The following is a 20,374-nucleotide window of genomic DNA, read 5'->3' on the forward strand; positions in this document are numbered from 1 at the left end:
CATCCAGAACGTTTATTAGAATGGCTGAATTAAAAAGACTGACCACACCAAGTGTTGGTGGGGATATGGGGAATTGAAAGTCTCACACGGTGCTGGTGGGAAGGTAAAACAGTACAATCACTTTGGAAAATGGTCTGGCAGTTTCTTACAAAGTTAAATATATGCTTACCATATGATCCGGTTGATCCACAGCTATTCACCCAAGAGAAAAGAAAGCACAGGTCCACACAAAGACTTGTACACAAATGTTCATAGCAGCTTTATTTGTGATCGCCAAAAACTGAAAACCACCCAAATGTTCATCGTCAGGAGAATGGGTAAACAAAGAGTGGTGTATCCATACAATGGAATGCTACTCAGGAATAAAAATGAATGAACATGCAACAACAACAGAAGGAATGATGCATGCAACAACATGGCTGCAACTCGAAAGAATAATGCTGACAACACCACTAATTATTAGATAAATGCAAATCAAATGGACAAAGAACATGTGATATATATATCACAATGGAATATTACTCAGCCATAAAAATAAATGAAATATTGCCATTTGCAGCAACATGGATGGACCTAGAGATTATCATACTAAGTGAAATAAGTCAGACAAAGACAAATACCACATGATATCACTTATATGTGGAACCTAAAAAAATAATACAAATGAACTTATTTACAAAATGGAAACAGACTCACAGACAGAAAACAAACTTACGGTTACCAAAGGGGAAAGTGTGGGGGAGGGATAAATTAGGAGTTTGGGATTAACAGATACCCACTACTATATACAAAATAGATAAACAACAAGGTCCTACTGTATAGCACAGGGAACTATTGATATATTCAGTATCTCGTAATAACCTATAATGAAAAAGAATCTATGTATGTGTGTATGTGTATGTATGTACCTGTATAACTGAATAACTTTGCGGTACACCTGAAACTAACACGATACTGTAAATCAACTATACTTCAATAAAATAATAATAATAATAATGCTGAGTAAAAGAAGTAGAACAAAAAGTATATACTTTTTGTATGATTTCATTGACACAAAATTCTAGAAAATGCAAACTAACCGATAGTGACAGGAAGTTCAGTAGTCGTCTGGGACTTGACTGGTGCTGGGCAAGATGTGATGAGAATGAGCAGGGGGTGGGACGATACAAAGGGCACAATGAAAGTTTTTTAATTATAAATTCATCCATTATCTTGATTACTGTGATGACTTCATGAATATATACATATGTTAAGACATCAAATTGTACCCTATACATGCAGTTTATTGTATGTCAAATATATCTCAATAAAGCTGTTTTTCTTGAGGGTTTTCGGTTCTGTTTTTTTAATATCCAAAATCCAACCATTTCTCACCACCTCCACTGCTAGCCACTCTGATCCAAAGGCTACAGCCACCTGGATGCCTCACTCTGTATGCCCCAGCCCCGCTGAAATTTCTCCTGTACCAGAATATTCCATCCTCTCTGCGGCAGATGCTGTGGTTCCTGCTCACAGATCCACCCACCCACCCCCGGCTACTCTGCTGATTGGCTGATGACAATTCACAGCTGCCCCTCTTCCAGAGACTTGCTCTTGGCTGAGCCACGTCACCTTGCCCAGGAGGTTACAGCTCCATCCCAGGGACACCGACAGCCAATGACTACTTAATATAGGGATACAAAAGTCTAGCCCCCTTGCTCCAAGAGCAGATGATTCCTGCTGCAGAGCCCCACCACCACGCATCAGGCCAAAGCTAGACTATTTGCAACCACATCCTTGCTCAGCTTCTTCTTTCCTATCCTAATTTACTCCCCACCCGACCCCAGGTTGTACTGAAGAGCACTCCCTGAATAAAGCACAGAAACCTGAATCCCTTCTCAGGCTCTGGGAACCCAGCCAAAGACAGGTGGTGCCAGGGGTGGACCTAGGAAGCAGATCTAAGGATGGGATTCTGGGGTGGATCACTCACGGCCTGGTGGCAGGTAAGAGCTGGGAGTCCAGAGCATGGGATAGCCGTGCACTTGCTGACTTTTGCCTGTGGTGACTGGGATGGGACACAGGTGGAGGGGGAAGCACAGACTCATGAAACATCTGTGGAGTTTCAGTGATACAGAAGAAAGGGTAAGTATATGGGCCATCCAACTGGCTGCTGCCGAACACTCAATGCTTTGAAGAGAGAAAATGGCAAGCTTGGGACAATCAGTCATTAATTTAAAGCAATTATGAGAGGCAGACACCTTCTTCAATGGCATTTAAAGAGTTAGAGAGACCCTCACCTCCTGCAGTTGGACAACAGAGCTAAGACTAGACCCAAGACACAACTGTTAGAGTAGCAGAACTTTGGAGAAAGTTGCTTTCTCAGGCCCAGCAATTCTCATACACCAAGTCAAGGCCCTGAGAGGAAGAAGTGGGACCCTGAAATTTGGGATGGAGACATTTAAGTAGATACACTTGAACACCCTGACTCCCCATTTCCCCTGAACCCTGGGTCTGCTGAAAAGCCCTACTCCCCTCTGCTTTAAGTCTGTACAGAAGCCTCAGATGAGGCAGGTGGGACAATGCTAGCCCTCCTTAGGATGTGCCCCCACCTCCTTCCCTGGCCACCAGAACCATACTAGGACCAAACTACAGCATGGTTCCCTGGGCAAGCGCTCAGCCTGTTGAGAGAGAGAGAGAGAGAGAGAGAGATTATACACCAAAGGAGCTATAAGACGCAGCTAACATGAACCAGCAGAAACCTGAAGAGTATATCTAGAAGTAGGATGCTGAAGAAGGAAAGCTGAATGTAAAGCTGGATTTAAAAGTTTATTATTGGGCTTCCCTGGTGGTGCAGTGGTTGAGAGTCCGCCTGCCGATGCAGGGGACACGGGATTGTGCCCCGGTCCAGGAAGATCCCACATGCCGCGGAGCGGCTGGGCCCATGAACCATGGCCACTGAGCCTGTGCGTCCGGAGCCTGTGCTCCGCAACTGGAGAGGTCACGGCAGTGAGAGGCCCGCGTACCGCAAAAAAAAAAAAAAAAAAAAAAAAAAAAAAAAAAAACCCAAAAGTTTATTGTTGCCATGGAGGCACTCCTATATCACAGGACTTAACACCCTGGCAAAGAGCCCTAGAGGGTGGTTCTGATGTGCTGCTGGTACGGCTCTTGGAAGCTGCTGTCACAGACTGTAGGGGAAGGGGTCCAAAGACTCAAATGGGACTACTATTTGACCAGCAATGGAGGACATATGTCCCTTAAAACCTAAACCATTTACTCTTTGGCCTTTATAGAAAAAATTTGCTGACCTCTGATGCACAGGGTTGGCTAATAATTATAACATACATAATGCTCCCAGAAGCTAACAAGGTTATTGTTTAATATGTAGAATCGAACTAGATGAAGAATGGATGAGCCCAAAGCCGAGATTAGATACTCCAGTGGAGATTTACATTTCCTTGTGGTATCTTAACTAGAGCAAATTAGCATAGCTGCAGGTAAGTGGTAGGCAGCTTTTGATCTGACAAATGCTTTCTTTCCCATACCCAGCAGAAAGGAGGACACAAAACAATTCACATTCACATGGGATGAACAGCAGTATCCATCCACAGTTCTCTGTTCATCCTCTCACAGGACTCTGTTCATTCTCCTTCATTCTGTTATAATATATCCGAGGGGGGCTGAAACATCTAGATATTCCACAGAACATCACTGGCCCACTATATTTATGACATCATGGAAATCAAACCTTTATGAGTAAGCAGTAACAAGAATGATAACAAGTCAGATACAAGTGCCCGAGGTGGGTGCAAAATAAAGCCTACAAAGAATCAGAAATCTTCCAGTCGTTGTTTCTGGAATTTCATGGTCTTGGGGATGCTGGGACACTCATTCCAATATAAAGAGCTAGTTATTGTACCTTGCACCTTCTACCACCCAGAAAGAAGCACAACGCTTTGAAGGCAACATATTTCACACTTGGGAATAATGCTCCAACCCTTTTGTCATGTGATACAGGAGGCTACTAGTTTTGAGTAGAGCCCAGAATAAGAAAGTCCCCTGCAGTAGGTTCAGGCTGTGATACAAACAGCACTTCTACTTGGGCCATATGATATAGCATACCTCAAGCAACCAGAGGTATGTGTGGTGGGAAAGACATCTTGAGGAAACTCTGGCAAGTCCTAACAGGAGAGTCACAGGCAGACTTATGGGATTTTGGAGCAAAAGCTTGCAATCTGCAGCAGAGAACTATATACCATTCCAGAACAACTCCTAGCACGCTAATTGGTCCTGGTAGAGACAAGAGTTTTTGATCATGGGACACCAAGGGGCCAGGAGTCTAGAACTATACATTGTGATCTGGGAAAGTCAGCAATCCATCAGAAGTTGGAAGTAGTACATCCAGGATCAGGTTCAAACAGGTCCAAGGACAGAAGTAACTGAACAAACAGGAAGCCCATACTCCATGTCACCAAACATATTGGCACCAATGTCTCTCCCTTAGCTCACACCTATGGTCCTATGAGAGGTTCCCAAAGGCCAGGTGATGGAGGAATAAGGAGCCCAAGTTTGGTTCACAGATGTTGGTACAAGCAGAAAATGGACACTGTTGCACTACAGACCCACTCAGGGGACCCTAACAGACAATAGTGAGGAGAGATCCTCCCAATGAACAAAGCTTCAGGCAGGGCATCTGGTCATCCACTTTCTGTGGACAAAGAAGTGCTCTGAGGTAAGGACATATGTAGACTGATGGGAAATGGTGAACAGCATGGCTTGTTGGTCAGAAGTCTGGAAGGAACAAGATTGAAGTTCAGGGACAAGGAAGTCTGAGGTAGAGGCAAGCAAATGGGCTTATTGGAGTGGACACAAGGTGTAAAGATCCTTGTGTCATATGTTAACACACACCAGAGATCAGCCCCTGTGAAAGACGAGACAGGATGACTTAGCCAGGCAATGTTAGCTAGCCTCGGTCCTTGACCACCACAAGTTTGCACAACGTGCTCGTAAACAAAGTGACCATGGTGGCACAGACTGAGTTATGTATGAATGCAACAGCATAGGCTTCTTCTCACCCAGGTTGATTTAGCTACTATCACTGCTTCCTGGGTTCCTAGATCAGCAGGCACAGGAAGAGTTTCTATGCTGTCTGGGGTCGCTGGCCCTCATCACCATAAGGAAGTGTGGCTTGCTTCCATATAAAGGGAGCATGGAGAAATGTGCTTGGAACTCACGTGATCCACTGGATTGTCTCTTGGCATTTCCATGCCTACTGTTATCTATAAGTAGCAGGTATACCAACCACAGCCTGAGGAAGGCATGGTAACCAGGTGCTCAGACCCCTTAGAGAAGAGTGGCTGGGCCACCCCACCTGGCAAGCCACCCAGACCAGCAAAAGTGCTAGCCAAGATAAGAAAAATCTAAAGTAGATAGAAGAGGAGGAAGATAACGATGATCATTGTGGCCTTGAGACAAGCTACAGCAATAGGGACTGTAGCTTGTCCCACTAACCCTCCTCTTATAAGATTCCCCAGGAATTGTGACCACAGAATTCTGGAGAAGCTGGGACCAGGTGGACTGTACTGAATGTGAGAATCAAGAGGCTCTAAGTGGTGCAAGTGGTGGGCTGTGGTAGACATTGTCAGTGCCCAGCACAGATGCCCTTTACCTGGCCAGGATACGCATCTCCCAACTGCTGTGAATGTTGGCTACCAACAGTCACAGCTGCCCCCCTTCTCCAGAGAATTGTCCTTGGTTGGTGGGAGCTGCTTTGCCCAGAGATTACACAACCCCAGAATGCAGTCCATAGCCAAAGCCTGATTGAATCAGGAGTATAAAAGGTGCTCCTCTTATCTGAAGTGGGGACACTTTGCAGTACGGTTTACACTTCAGGGCCCCATCACCACCTTGTGGATCAGACCTAGGGAAGATTTGACCTCAACTTTTTCACTCCCTCCATTAAAGTATTTCCTAAGAACACTCCCTAATAAATCACATGGACCTGAACCCCTGTTTCAGGCTCTGCTTCTAGGAAACAAGACCAAGACTTTCTTTTGTCTGTGTCTTATGCATCTTTGAAGCCTCATCAGCCAGTATCATTATGCCTAGCAAAAAATAAATGCATGCATGAATGAATGGAACTGGTGCAGCTCAGAAGTCAAATGCTTGGCCGAGGTCACCCACATCTTAAGCAGCCAAGCCTTGAACTTGATTTGAACCTGAACTTCATCTTGATCTTTTGAGGCCAAACTCTGGCACAGTAGTACCTGAATGAATGAATGGCAGAAGGAATTCATGCTTAAACAAAAGTTGTCCTCTAGAAAAAACCATTCTCGGTTCCCATGACTGACCCACTGATACAAATGACTCAAAGTTTTGAAAGCTTTAGGGGGACAAAAACCAGTATTTCTGAACCCCTGCCATGTGCTGGGCACTTTACATGCATTGCATTATTTTATCTTAATAATAATTCTTTCCTAAAAAATTGATTTATAATGGCAAAGCAAATCAGTGCTTGCCTGGGGCTGGGGGTGGAAGGAGGGGATGGACTGCAAAGGGGACACAAGGAAACTCTGGGGTGATAAAAATGTTCTAGACTTTGATTATGCCGGTGGTTATGTGGGTGGCGGTCACGTGGGTTACATTTGTCAAATCTCATCAATCTGTACACTTCAGATGGGTCTATTTTATTATATGTAAATTATCCATCACTAAAGTTGATTAAAAGAAAAATAATAATAATTCTTTTAGATAGATTTTATTAACATCCCCATCTTACAGATGTTCAACGGGTTGCCAGTAAAACAAAGATCTCAAATGCAAGTGCCTACAAGGACTGGGAAGGTATGAAATAAGCAAAGGGGCCCCAAAGGCCCTTCATTGCTCTGATCATCAGGACGGTACCAAGAGGCCTTCTCCTCCCCTGCCCCAGACAGGACCTCCTCCTACCCCACAATTTTCATGTCCACAAGCCTGGAGACATCCTCAAGGCTTTGGGGAGGACGGGAGGTTTTCTCACAGCTTCCCGAATCTAGTTTGCTTTCTCCAGGGACAGGGGGAAGAGCATTAGAGGCCAAAGAAGGAAAGAGTCCTACCCCCTGACATTGTCATCATTCCTCGTGCCTTTTGGACATCCACATGCTCTGATCTCTTTTATCCCTCAGCTTGGCAAGGTGGGTGTTACTACCTATCTGACAGGTGCAGAAGCCAAGGCTCAGAAAACTTCAATGGCTTGCCCAAGGTACCTCAACAACGTTGCTTGAGTTTCCTGAGACTTCTTCTGGAGCTCTTTTTACAAAGGCACACCGTGTAGAGCTGGAGAAGCCACATTCAGCCCTCCAGCCCAGGACGACCAGCCAGCATCGTATGCCACGTGTGCCTGGGAGCCACAGAGGTTCTGCAGGCCCTCCTGCCCTCACCGTGGGTCCTCGGGGAACCCCTCTAAACACAGCACTGCATGTGCCGGCTTCCACTGTGGCCCTGCTATCTGTCCCCAATCCCCAGCCTGTACTGACAGGTTCATTTGCCTCCTGAAAACCTTGGGCGTTGAAATGGCCGAGGAGGACTCTGTAATCACTGACTGCTGCTGTTGCTAAGAAACAGGCCCTTTAAATTCAATTTACAAAAAAGATAGAGCGAGCGAGCAAGTGAGCGAGAGCGAGAAAGAGATGCTTGAACATCTGGTTCTCCTCCCTGGCTGTCTCCGGTGACTGTGAAAATGAGATAAGTGCATTCCAAGATGGATGCTGGCCCTCTCCAAGCCATTTGCTGACTTTTCTCTAAGCTAATATTTCAGATGAGCTCTGAGTTTGATGGGTGGGAGTGTGGGGGAGTGCCTTTGTGGGAAACTTGGTGGGTCTGAAAGAATCCCAGTCACCTTGTCTCCTCCAGTAACGACTCAGATGCCCCAAGACACTGAACCAACCTGGTTCTTATATCTAGGCCCCCCCACCCCACTTCCACCTTCAGAATAATCATTCCACAGATTTGTATAATCCTCTTCAGTTCACTCAGGATTTTCACACATGTTATGTTAGCTATTGTGGAGGAAATATTATTTTCTGCATATCACAGATGAGGAGGGAAGTACGGCAGTTAGAAAATACACCTGTACCAGGAGTGGAGGGGGCACGAGTCCGATTCCCAGCTCTGCCAAGAACAGGCTCAGCTACTCACTTCCCTCTTTGGGCCTCAGATAACCCAGCTATAAGCTGCAAGGTAGGGTTAGATCATGATTTCCCATAGTGTGTGCTGCAGAGCAATGTTCCATGGGAGGTTACTGGGTGCTGGGTAAAAAAAGAATTCTCTGGTCAAACAAGTTTGGGAAACACTGTGTTTAAGTTAGATAGGTCTCACTGCAAGATTTCTCAGACCTTGAATGCTTTAATGTGCTGTAGCAATCTCCCAGAGCAGCTATCTTGGCTTGGGTTCCCCCAGAAGCAAGCTGAATACACCAGGATTTGAGTGAGAGCAGTTTATTTGGGAGGTGATCCCAGGGAACCCTGGCAGGGAAATAGAGACAGGCAGGGCAAGGAAGGCAGCCATGAAGGAGGAGTTAGCAAGCAAGTTACCTCCATGGGCAACAGGAGCTTCATCCCACTGGGGACCTCTGGGAGATGGTGTGGAACGCATGCCTCAGAGTTATCCCATCGGCAGCAAGGGAGCTGGGGTATTTACACATCAACTGTGGCCCGTCACTGGTTCAGGGCTGCTCCTGCTGGGCTGGGGAGGGGTGTCATTAATTGCCATTAAATGTCCAGTACTTCCTCTTGTTTCCCAGGCACAAGAAGAAAGACCTTAGACAGGGCTGCAGATGCTGGCAGCTGGAAGTCCAGCCCAGTGCCTTGGCTTGGCAGAACCTGGGAGAGACTTGTGGGACCCTGAGAGCACCTACTGTGGGAGAGAGAGCTGCAGTTTCCAAGGCTGATTCAGTCACAAAACTCTGAGGAGAACAGTTCCCGGGACTCGTGTTCTGTGAACAGTCCATGGAAATATCAAGATAGGAGCTCTCCAAGGGGTGGGCTGCTCTACAAGTCTGAGGCAATAACCTTATAATGACCAAAGAGTCACATTTGCTCACCACCTCCCAAAAGCTGGACAGATGAATCCTCACAGACATGAGACAAGTTTGCCTCTGATCTGCTCCCAGTTCATCCTTCAGCACATTCCACCCAATTTCTGAGACCCTGCCCCCTGACCTAGGTCCTAGTCTGGAGCAGCCCAGCCTGACCACCCACCCATATAGTAAGCTCCTGCTACTATATGCAGGCTTATCATACCCCTACCCCCAGGAGTCACCATCTCCTCCTCGGTTCCTTAGGTCGGCTGGAAACAGGGAAACTATTTTAGAGTGCCCCCTCTACTCACCCCTCTCCTCCCACTGGCCAGCTGGACCTCAAGCCTGATTTTTGAAAACCAAATAACAATACTTATTCTAAGAGAGGTGGTAGCAGGGTGGTTAGGTGCACAGGTGCCCGGAGTCAAATTGTACCTCTACTACTTAACACCTGTGTGGCCTTGAGGAATTTACTTAATGTCTCTGTGCCTCAGCTTTCTCTAAAAGGAATGATAACAATACTTCCCACATAGAATTATTATTACAATGCGTTAGTTATTATTAGAATGTAACGTGCGGTGCCCGGGGACAGTAAGTACTCAGGAATGATGTCACTAAGATAGCCATATGATAGCAGCTCATGTTTCTGAGCTCTTATCCCATGCCAGACACTGTGCTAAACACTTTATATGTATTAAATCATATAATCCCAACTATCTACCCACCCACCTATGCTATTATCCTCATTTTACTGATGTGGAAACAAGGTTCAGAATAGCCATGCTGCTGGTCCAAAGGCACTGCATGGGTAAGCAACCAAGAAAAATCTTTTATGTCTCCAGGAATAGTTGCCTGATGGTGGAATCCTGGGCAGTAAGAAGCAAGGTGTGGTGAAGGCTACTGGGGGTGACTTCTAGATGATCAGGCCATGGCCAGTCCTTTCTCTTCCCTCATCCCAGAAAGCTACAGAAAATACATGGTTCTCCTTGGGCCCCAAGATAAATGCCTGATATTTGGAAGTAGAAGCTTTCCACCTCTGTCCTCTCTGCCTGCCAGAGCTTGGCCTGTGCCATAAGGCCCTCTTCTTCCAGGAAGCCTTTTACGATCCTTCCCACACCCAACTGCAAGATGTCTGCCTCCTTCCCTATTAGAGTACTACCTCAGTGTGACACTCCTTTGGTATATTAACCTCCTGACACCTTCCTTGTGTAAGTCTCTTTGCACTTTTGGTCTCATGAGCAGATACGGCTACCCCACACAGGCAGAGGCACTGCCTTAAACCCTAGGCTACAATGCCTAGCCCAAGTGGTGTCTGTCAGAGGCACTCAGTAAAGAGTCAAGCATCCTAACACTGAGAGGGAACTGAGAAATCATCTCTCCCTGCATTTTACAGTGCAGGAAACCAACCTGTTTCAGTCACCCAGTCAGGAAGTGGAGGAACCAGACTTATACCCAGGACTCTTGACTCCCAGGCTACAGCTCTCACACTGAAGACCTGGAGGACTGTCTCCAGAATGATCTGGGACACTGAACTAATAGGTAATATATCCAACAAGGGACTCCACCCACACACCCACCCCCGACCACCACCATCCATCAGGACACTGAGTCTCCCTCTGGCCCGCTCACTCCTCTTCTCGTGATTTCTCTGCGATTACATCCCAGTAACTGTAGGTCTGCATCCTACCCATGAGACTGAAATGTCAGCCATTAGTCTCCATTCTCCACACTCTTAAATAAGAGAGCCAAGATTAATGAAGCATCGTCTCTCAATCAGAAAGACATTTCAGGCTGTGCCTTTTAAGCCCAGTGAGTTGTACAGATGAATTAATACTGTTTGACCTTTTTATTTTCCACGGGAAGATCTGTGGTGCTCCCCCTACCCCTACACTGTCTGAGCTACCCCTACACTTGCTCCCAGCTACTCTGTTCAGCAGCCGTGAGTGTGGTTCCAGAGGGAGCGTGTCACCTCTCAGCACTGTGGGCAAATTACTCCTGGGAGTAGCTGGGTGAGGGGAAGTAGGCTGATGTAGGTTCTAGGGGCTTCTCAAACTCAATACACCCACACCTAACAAAACACAAGAGACCCACCTCCCTCAATGGGCAGACAGAGGAGGGGCCCCAACAGGCAGGTTTTTCTGAGCCAAGTCCTTGATGTGCAGTGGAGGTCCCAGAGCTAAGTCTGGAGCTAAGCCAGGGAAACATTCAAAACAGCTAACAACAAAGTATGGCACGAGCACCGACCAATCAGGGCAGACACCCACCGTGAACCACCATAAGGCCAGCCGGGCACACCCCAGGGGCTATCAGCTGTGGACAGAGCATTCGTTCTTCCCAAGAAATGAAGAAGGTTGGGGTGTTGACCCAGAGAGAGAGTAAGAGTGAACAAAGAGGGAAGAGGATCAGGTAACACAATGGAAGGCTAGAAGCCAAGTCATGGAAACAGTCAAGGGACAGTAAATAAAAGAAAGAAACACCTAATCTTAAATTTTAAGTTGTCTGTGTTTTTGCAAAATATAAATCACTGCTTCACAACCCTTCAGTGAAGGCTTCTGCCCACACAAATACCTTGAGAGAATGGTGTGTCTGTCTGTGTGTGTGTGTGTCTGTGTGTGATGTAGCAGGGGTGGGAGGGGTATATGGGAAGGGGCTGAATTCTACATCTGATCTCCCACATTTCTGGACAGGAAGGCTTTCTAGAGGAGGGGGCATATGAGCTGGACCTTAAATGATGAGTAGGAGTTTTCTGGTGTGAAGGGCTCTCTCCCCTATGCTTCAGAAGCAAATCTGTTCCTATTTCTACTCAAGTATTAGCAAAGCTTTGTCACTATCTATATGCATCTTTCCCTTTAGGATGTGAGTTCCTTGTTGGAGGGGTCCTGCTTCTTTCATCTCTGTATCCTCAGCACCCAGTACGTGCTCGGCCCAGAATCACTGGCCTGTCTTTCCCACTAGGATATAAATGTATTCAACTAAGACAGTGCTAGAAGGTGAAAGAGAGGCTGATAATAATCATGGTGAGGGAGAGTCCATAAGCAAGATGATGCTGATGAAGGCTATGCTCAAGATAGAAAGTTCCAGAAGATGAAACTGTGGCTGTTGGGTGGTTGGCTAACAATTTCTGGTTCATTCTCTCTTACTTCCTGAGTGAAACTTGTAAATGCTCTGTGTCCATGTAGACCTCATGTCCACTGAATGGACCAGTGTCATCACACGTGCAGTTACACACACCCACAGACACACACACAAACAGATAACAATAATGAGGGTGATGACATGAGTAGATCGGCGTTTGTTACCAAGGTCAGAATCGTAATATTTGCGCTTAGTGGTACAAGTTTCAAAAGGAAGCCAGTACTTGCATTTTTGTTTATTCATTCAGCCAACAGAGCACCTCCTAGGTGCCAGCAGCTGTGCTAGGTGCCAGGATTAAATATATTCCCTTGACCTCAAGGAAAGAAAGCAGTCACTTCATACAGGAATCACATGAGATTTTTCTTGTTTGTGACATGTCATAGGAGCACAGAGAAGGAAAGCAGGAATTGTCAACTAGCTGAACCTGGAAGGAGAGTGGGATCTGGGCGGGAAAGGGAGCAGGGAGGGAGTCTTGGGCAGGGCAGGAGCACAAGTGATCGCCTGCTTTTCCTTGTACTTGGTACCGCTTTTATAACTTGTTAATAAATATTTTTCTGCTTAAAAATAAAAAGCAAATGGCATTTAGAGCCTGGATCAAGATAACGAAAGTTGTAGCGATAGATGAACCACAAAAAGGGGGTGCCCTGGGGAGGTGGCTATGCTTACTGCCTGCAGTGCCCTGTTAAGGAATCTGGACTTTATTCAGCATGAATCCATGGAGGGTTTCTAAGCTTGGTGAGGAGGGAACGGAGGCCAGAGTCAGGGAGCTGGCCATTTCTTTAAGGCTGGGAAGACCTGTTTCCAAGGTAAGCTCCATGGTCCACCCATTGTCCCCAGGGCACCGCCCTCCTGCGCAGACATTAGCGTTTGGGCTGTGTGAGGGCCAGGACACACTTCACTCACATAAAATCATCCTTCTCCTCATTGTTTCCCTTTTCCAATAAGAAACAAAAGCCTCTTGTCTCTACCCACGGTTGTGTCGCTCACGTGTGGCCATCCTAGTGAGACCAGTGCGCTGGGGTGGTCTCCACGTAGATGCCGTGTTAGTGCAGGGTGGAGGGGCAAAGCCGTCCCTACACCTGTCTGAACCCACACCTGGGCAAGCTTTGCATTTCCCAACAGGACAAGGTAGAGCACATCGTCGGGAATGAGTGGATCCACTCAGGAAAACTCCTAGCACTAAAGACAGAGTTAGAAAACCAACCAGCAGGAGGCAAAACCCATTCATAACATGAACAGAACCCAGCCACTCGCCATGCCCCTATGGCTCACTCACAACTGAAACACCCAGCCTAAATGTCTGTCTTATTTGGAGCCGCTTTTATAGCTTGTCAATAAATATTTTCTGTTTGAAAAAGATGTTTTGACTTCCTTACAGGAACGTGTACTCTCCTTATACCAAAAAACCTACAGCTTAATGATTAAATTTTTTAGCAAACTGATAGAAATCCAAAAGGGAAACATATTCTGAAATATGCAAAAACAAGCCTACACACACGCGCGCGCACACACACGCACACAAAACTCATAGCAGCACACAAGCAACTCCCCAGCTCATTCTCCAGAGCCCCAGAAAACCTCCTTGCCCTTGGCAGCCAGGCCATGGAGGGCCCCCCCAAATCCCCCACCATCTGGCATTTTTGTCTGCAAAGCACAGGCTCTTCTACCCTGGGCTGCCTGCCCACCCTGTGGATGAGGCCAGGCGCTGGCGAGGGCTGCCTGGGCTTTGCCTCCCTGCCATGGTAACCACACACACACACACACACACACTCTCTCTCTCTCTCTCTCTCTCTCTCTCTCTCTCTCTCTCTCTCTTTCTCTCTCTTTCTCTCTCTCTCTCAGCCCTGCCTGCCTCCTGGCCCCGCCACAGTGGGCTCAGGCCAGGCCAGCCTTGCCTGTCAGCTCTGTCCTAACCCCACCTTCCCCACACACAAGCCAAAAAGGTACAAATGTAAGGGAGGGGGCCAGGGAGGGAAGACGAAGCCACAGGGCAGCAGCAGGACTGGACGGAGGAAGCAAGGCCCTGAGGGGGGTGTGCAGGCAGGTGGCAGAGAGGGCCTCATTTTCTGGACCATCTGTCCTGAGTGAAGGAAATGCAGCCAGCTCTGCAGGCCAGGGCCCTACTATTCAAACACTCACACATGTACATACCCACACACACATATATACACAACTACATGCACACACATATAGACATCCACCCATGCACAAATACCCACAGAATCTTACACACACAAAGATACACTCACACACATCCTCTCCCACATATGCACACATAAATGTACACAAATGGCAACTGCACACACATACACAAACACGCATACCCACCTATATGTAGTCATATACTCACACACGTGCATACACCCAGGCACAGAGATAAACATAACCATATGCACACATGTGCTTAAACTAACACCCATATGTAGTCAAACATGCACAGACTTATGCACATCGTCACATACTCCCACATGCCTACATTCTCTCTCACATGCACCCACACACCCGGGCACAAATACATCCAGAGCTCTTTCCCCAGTGTCATCCTGCCAGGCTTTGAGTCCTCTGCCCCCATTCTCTGTACCCCCTTCATACTCCATACCCCTTTCAACCACCCAGCAGTCCTTCAAGGTCACGCCAGACTGCCACTCTTGTCAAGAAAGAAAGGGGTGGCAAAGACTTGATGGGTAAGAGTTTAACACCATGGCGAGAAGTATTGATCACAGTCTTGTTCTGGGGATGCTTAAAATGGAGGGAGAAAGAGAAGGCAACTAACACAATCAAAGAGGGAAGGAGGGGACAAGACCAGTATTTCCAGCTACCTCCAAGGCCTGAGGCACTGTTAACACACTACTTGATTGTCGTAAGGAAGATGACAGGGTGCGCAGACTCAGGGCACTGAGCTGGTTTGAGTCTTGGCTGTACCACACCCTGGCTGCATGATCTTAGCGTCTTAGAATCTCTGAGCTAAGATGGGGATCACACGTTCCTCACCAAAGTATTGTGCAGTCTCATGAGACCACGCCTGGACTGTGGTCACCTGGTGCCTGGCACATGCTAAGAACTCAGTAAATCTTGACTATTTTAATCTCATTAACTATTATCCATATTTCAAAGATTTATTAAAGAACCATAATCCAGGTGAGGGCTCCAGGTTATTTCAAAGTATCTTCTGTTTTGAATGAACCAAAATGGTGTCCATGGGCTAGACTCTTCAATCAGTACTGCCTGGCGGTACTGAACATCCACTGTTACCTGATTATGTTCCCCACATGCCGCCCTGGAGGAGGAATAGCCTCTGTTCCCAGAAAGTTTAGTTTCCCCTAGAGAAGAAAGAGAAGTTTGGAAGCAAACACAATAAAAGGAAATAGATTAAAAATGAAGAAAACAGGGCTTCCCTGGTGGCGCAGTGGTTGAGAGTCCGCCTGCCGATGCAGGAGACACGGGTTCGTGCCCCGGCCTGGGAGGATCCCACATGCCGCAGAGCGGCTGGGCCCATGAGCCATGGCCGCTGAGCCTGCGCGTCCGGAGCCTGTGCTCCGCAACGGGAGAGGCCACAACAGTGAGAGGTCCGCGAATCCAAAAAAAAAAAAAAAAAAAAAAAAAAAAGAAGAAAACAACCCACAGCCATTTGCACATAAGGAAAATGAGTCTCGGAGAAGCAAAATGAAAATTTGCCCAAGGACACACAGCTCGATAAAGGGCAGAGCAGGGACTTGAGCTCAGGCTTGTCTTGGTGTCAAATCTCATGCTCTTTCCTCTGTACATAAGTGCTCAAGCGACTTCACTTTTAGAGCAAAATATAATCTCTGGCAGATTGGGTGGTGGGTTCCTAGCAAGCATGGTCTAAACCCCTCAGAGTGACTCAAACTTGATGAAAATAAAAAGTCATAGAGAATGGATAAAGAAAATAAAATGAGAAGTTTTAAATTTCTCATCCATAAACAAAGCAAAATACATAAACAACCCAGGAATGGCCCTCGCAGGAGATAACACTATGCATTTTTACAGAAGGACTTACAAGACCTGAATAAATGGGAAGATATGCCGTATTTCTATGTTTGAAGACTGACTATGAAGAAAGTGTTCATTTTTCCAACTTTACACAGAACTTTAACCAATTCTAATAAAAATCCTAAGGGAATTTTTTTTGAACTTGGAAAAATGAGTCTAAGTTTCATATGGAAGAATGAATAAAGTTGGGCAAGAAAATATTGAAAAAAGAAACATAGTGATGGAACTAGGCGTACTGGATATGAAAACTTATTTATACATCTATAAAATTTAAAACGTCGGTATTAGTGCAAGAACACACAGGTCAATAAAACAGTATATGTAGCCGGAAAGAGATATTGGTACATGCGAGAACTTAATATCAAATCAAGGATGCTTCACAAATCAGTGAGAACAGGATGGATGATTCAATAAACAGACCTGGGGAAATTGGATACCTGGGGGGAAATCCTGTTAAGTGTCTCACTTCACAGGGCTTCCCTGGTGGTGCAGTGGTTGAGAATCTGCCTGCTAATGCAGGGGACACGGGTTCGAGCCCTGGTCTGGGAGGATCCCACATGCCGCGGAGCAACTAGGCCCGTGAGCCACAACTACTGAGTCTGCGTGTCTGGAGCCTGTGCTCCACCACAAGAGAGGCCGCGGTAGTGACAAGCCCGTGCACCGCGATGAAGAGTGGCCCCCGCTTGCCACAACTAGAGAAAGCCCTCGCACAGAAACGAAGACCCAACACAGCAAAAATAAATAAATTAATTAATAAACTCCTACCCCCAACATCTTCTTTAAAAAAAAAAAAAAAGAGTCTCACTTCACAGCATATATTCAAAAAAGCAAACCTAGGAAGAAATATAACTGAATATTTATCTAACTCCTCTCTAAACACAACTACAAATATTGGGAGGAGCTACAGTAGAAAAGAACAAGATTGAACTATGTACAAATTTGAAACTTCTGAAAGACAAAAATCAACATAAGACAATGGCTGCGGCTGGATGATGTGTACAGGGAGGCGCTCAATATTCTATTCACTCTGCTTTTGTGTATGCTTGAAAATGACCATAGTTAAAAAGAAAGGTTCTTTAAAAACATAAATTTAAAAGGCAAACAACCACAGGGAAAAATACCTTTACCACCCGTATGGCATATAAACATCTTTAAGGTGTAAGGTGCTCTTCCAAAATGACTACCATAAGCATCAGCAGACAGGAAGTGATTGTTTGTGGATTACCTACCCTCTGAGCATCCAATCCCCCTTCCTTCTTCCTCACAGTCCTGGATTTCTATTGAAAATCCACAGGTTCTGGGGATGCTGACTCCATCCCCTGCCCTGAGGAGATCTTGTGACCTGGCTACACCAATCAATTCATCCCATTCCCCAGCCACTGTGATTGGCTTGGAAGGGGCATGTGACCAAGCCAGCCCCAACAGGATGAGCCTCAGGGCTTCTAATAGGAACGGGGACTGAGAAGTTTCTTCTCTCCTGCTGGACCTTAATGGAGCCTCAGAAGCTCTGGGAGAACCCTGGGCACTGGGAGTGGTGAGAAGTCTCTCCGAAATAAAGCCAACACTGGGAAGCTGAGCCAAGAAGAGATGAGAGAGGGGAGGGCTCTGCGATATTTTTTTGACTCCTGGACCAAGTTTCACCTAAAGCTATACCTACTCCTATATAAATGCAAATGGACAAAAGTTCCATTTTTTATGGGTTTCTATTACTTGTAACCAGAAGCAACCAAACTAAAATGAATGAGGTGAATGAGCCTGAATGTGTAGAGATCTCCAAGCACGCCCCCCAGCAGGAGGCAGACGGCAGATGTGGCACGTGCTCCACAGGTGGGCAAGGAAGCTCAGCGAGCGCTGGTGTGGGTAGGCTTCCCCTCACTCGGAGGTTCGGGAGGTCTCACCTATGCTCTGGTTCCAGGCTCCCCACAGCGCCCTTCTCTCTCCCTCTCTCTGAGGGAGTAGACTCAGACCACTTGGGCCCCCGGAGTCACCGCAGCAGGTAGCCCTCCCTCAGTAATATAACTTGCTCTGCCCAGGAAGGTGGTGAAACATCTGGGGGCAGGTGCTCTTGGGCTATTTTACTAGGGATCCATAATATGCAATCTGAAGCTTCCTTCTCCTGCCCTGAGTTTGGAAAGCAGATCAGAGACTCTTCCAGAAGAATGCAGCTTCACTGGGGTGGTCAGCATTGCATGGGGGTGACCAAGAGCAGCGGCCAACTTTACCAGCCATCTGGGTGGGACGTCTTCAACTTTACAGGGCCAGAATGGAGCCTTCTCTATACACCCAGAGAGGACCAAACTCAGGGACAGTTAAATCAAGACACCTGTTGGACAAACCCAGTGGCCAGGTGTGTTCATCCACGGTGGTGGACCTTCCTTTTTAGACCTGGAATGTTCAGGCCCATACGCAGGGTGCCTCCGGGCATCTCAGTCCCCGAAGTGGCCTAATGAGCATGATGTTGGGGCCAGTGAGGACGCTGATCCTCCCCCAGGCGTGGGGAGGCCTGATGGTGTGAACTGCCCCCTGCACAGGGTCTGTGCTGAGAGGCCAGAACCCTCAACGCCCCACCTTCTGTTCCAAGCCCCTGAACTCTGCCCCAAAGTGTACTTACCAAATTTGCTTCTAGAAAGCCCACTTTTTAAGACAGCTCTTTTCCATAATCACTCTTAACTTTTTTTATAATTATTTATTTTCCTAGTTGTTACTTTTGCACTCTTATTCCATTTTGAACATAATATTTGATAGAGACGAAAGAATCTAACAAATGTGTTCAAATGTATAGTATGAAAATGACCCCCCCACCTCACCACCCAACTTAGAAGCTAGACCATCACCAGTAAGGTGTAACCACCTATCCCATCCCCATACTCTCCCCAACCCAAAGCAGCCAAATCTTGATTTTTGTGTTTATCATTCATTTAAGTTTCACGTAATTTTTTTCACATGAGAATGATTTATAACATTGAAATCAAACTCTGTGTAGTCTTCTGTAGACTTGCTTACTTCACTTACTATGTTTCTAAGATGTATTCATGTTGTTCCAAATAGCTGAGGTTTGCTTGTTTTCATTGCTGCCTTCTATTCCTTTGTGTAAATGTCTTCTAATTTATATATCCATTCACCAGTCTACAGACATTTAAGATGTTTGAGTTGTTGGGGGTTTTGTGCTGTACCAAACATGCTCCTAGAAACATTCCCGCATGCATCTCATACAAGAAGCTCTCTGGGCATTGCTGGGTCAGTGTATATTCAAATGTTCAGTTTCACAAGATAAGGTCTAATTGCGTTCCCACATTCTCCCTTTAAGTGTGTGGTTACCTGTATTATTATTCCCCGTTACTCACTCCCCCACCTATAAGGGGATTGATTATAAATCTCTCCTGATACCTGTGGCACGCAGTGTCTTGCTATAGAGGACACCTCCCTGCCAAGTGACTTGCATTGACTAATGGAACATGAGAAGAAGTGTCAAGTACCTTATCTAAGCAGGAACTCTAAGAGCCATCACAAGGTGCCGCCTTTGCTCTTTTTCCCTCTGCCATGAGATTCTCATGTCCCAGATGGGAGCTCTTCCACCAGTCTGGATCCTAAGATGAAGATACATGGAGGAGAGCTGCAACCAACATAAATGACAAAAGATTTTGAGAAATAAAACTTTGTTGTTATAAGCTGTTTGTTACTGTATCATAATACAGTAAACCTGACTGATACAAGATGTTCCACTAATATTTATTGAGCATTTCCCATATGTCAGGCACGTTCTGGGTTCTGTGAAAGCAATGATGCCCAAGAGAGACAACGTTCGTGGCCTCATGGAGTTCAACCTCTACCGACAAGCATCCGGTCCCAAAGGCTCTAGAGATTTCCTAGTATAACTCTCAGAGACAAACTCATTAGTTAGGCCTCTTTCCACCAGAAGCAACATGCTTGATAAAGAAACATGTTCACTGATTCTCAGAAAGTCCAGAAATTACACTGGAAGCTGGGACAGGACAGATCCAGAAGCAAAATAATTTACTCAGGGCCCATTCTTTCTATTCTCTCTGTCTCTCAGCTCTGTTTTCCTCTGTGTTTGTCTTCATTCTCAGACAGCCTCTTCTCTCATGGTGGCAAGCTGGCCACCACTAGATCCAGGGCACTCCTTCATAGCTCTAAGACCACCAATTCAAACAAAGGTCCTGGGCCTGACTCCCAGAG

General features: G+C 46.4%; 1 long non-coding RNA gene across 1 annotated transcript in view; it reads right to left on the reverse strand.

Moving 5' to 3' along the window:
- Positions 1–19,783, reverse strand: part of LOC132439427 (uncharacterized) — a 361,344-nt gene extending 341,561 nt beyond the window's left edge. Inside the window, exon 1 of the long non-coding RNA XR_009522352.1 lies at positions 19,654–19,783. This is a non-coding gene — a long non-coding RNA (uncharacterized lncRNA). The remainder of the gene's footprint in view (positions 1–19,653) is intronic.
- Positions 19,784–20,374: the final 591 nt, after the last annotated feature.

The sequence above is a fragment of the Delphinus delphis genome, chromosome 16 (assembly GCF_949987515.2).
Source record: "Delphinus delphis chromosome 16, mDelDel1.2, whole genome shotgun sequence".
Lineage (NCBI taxonomy): Eukaryota > Metazoa > Chordata > Mammalia > Artiodactyla > Delphinidae > Delphinus > Delphinus delphis.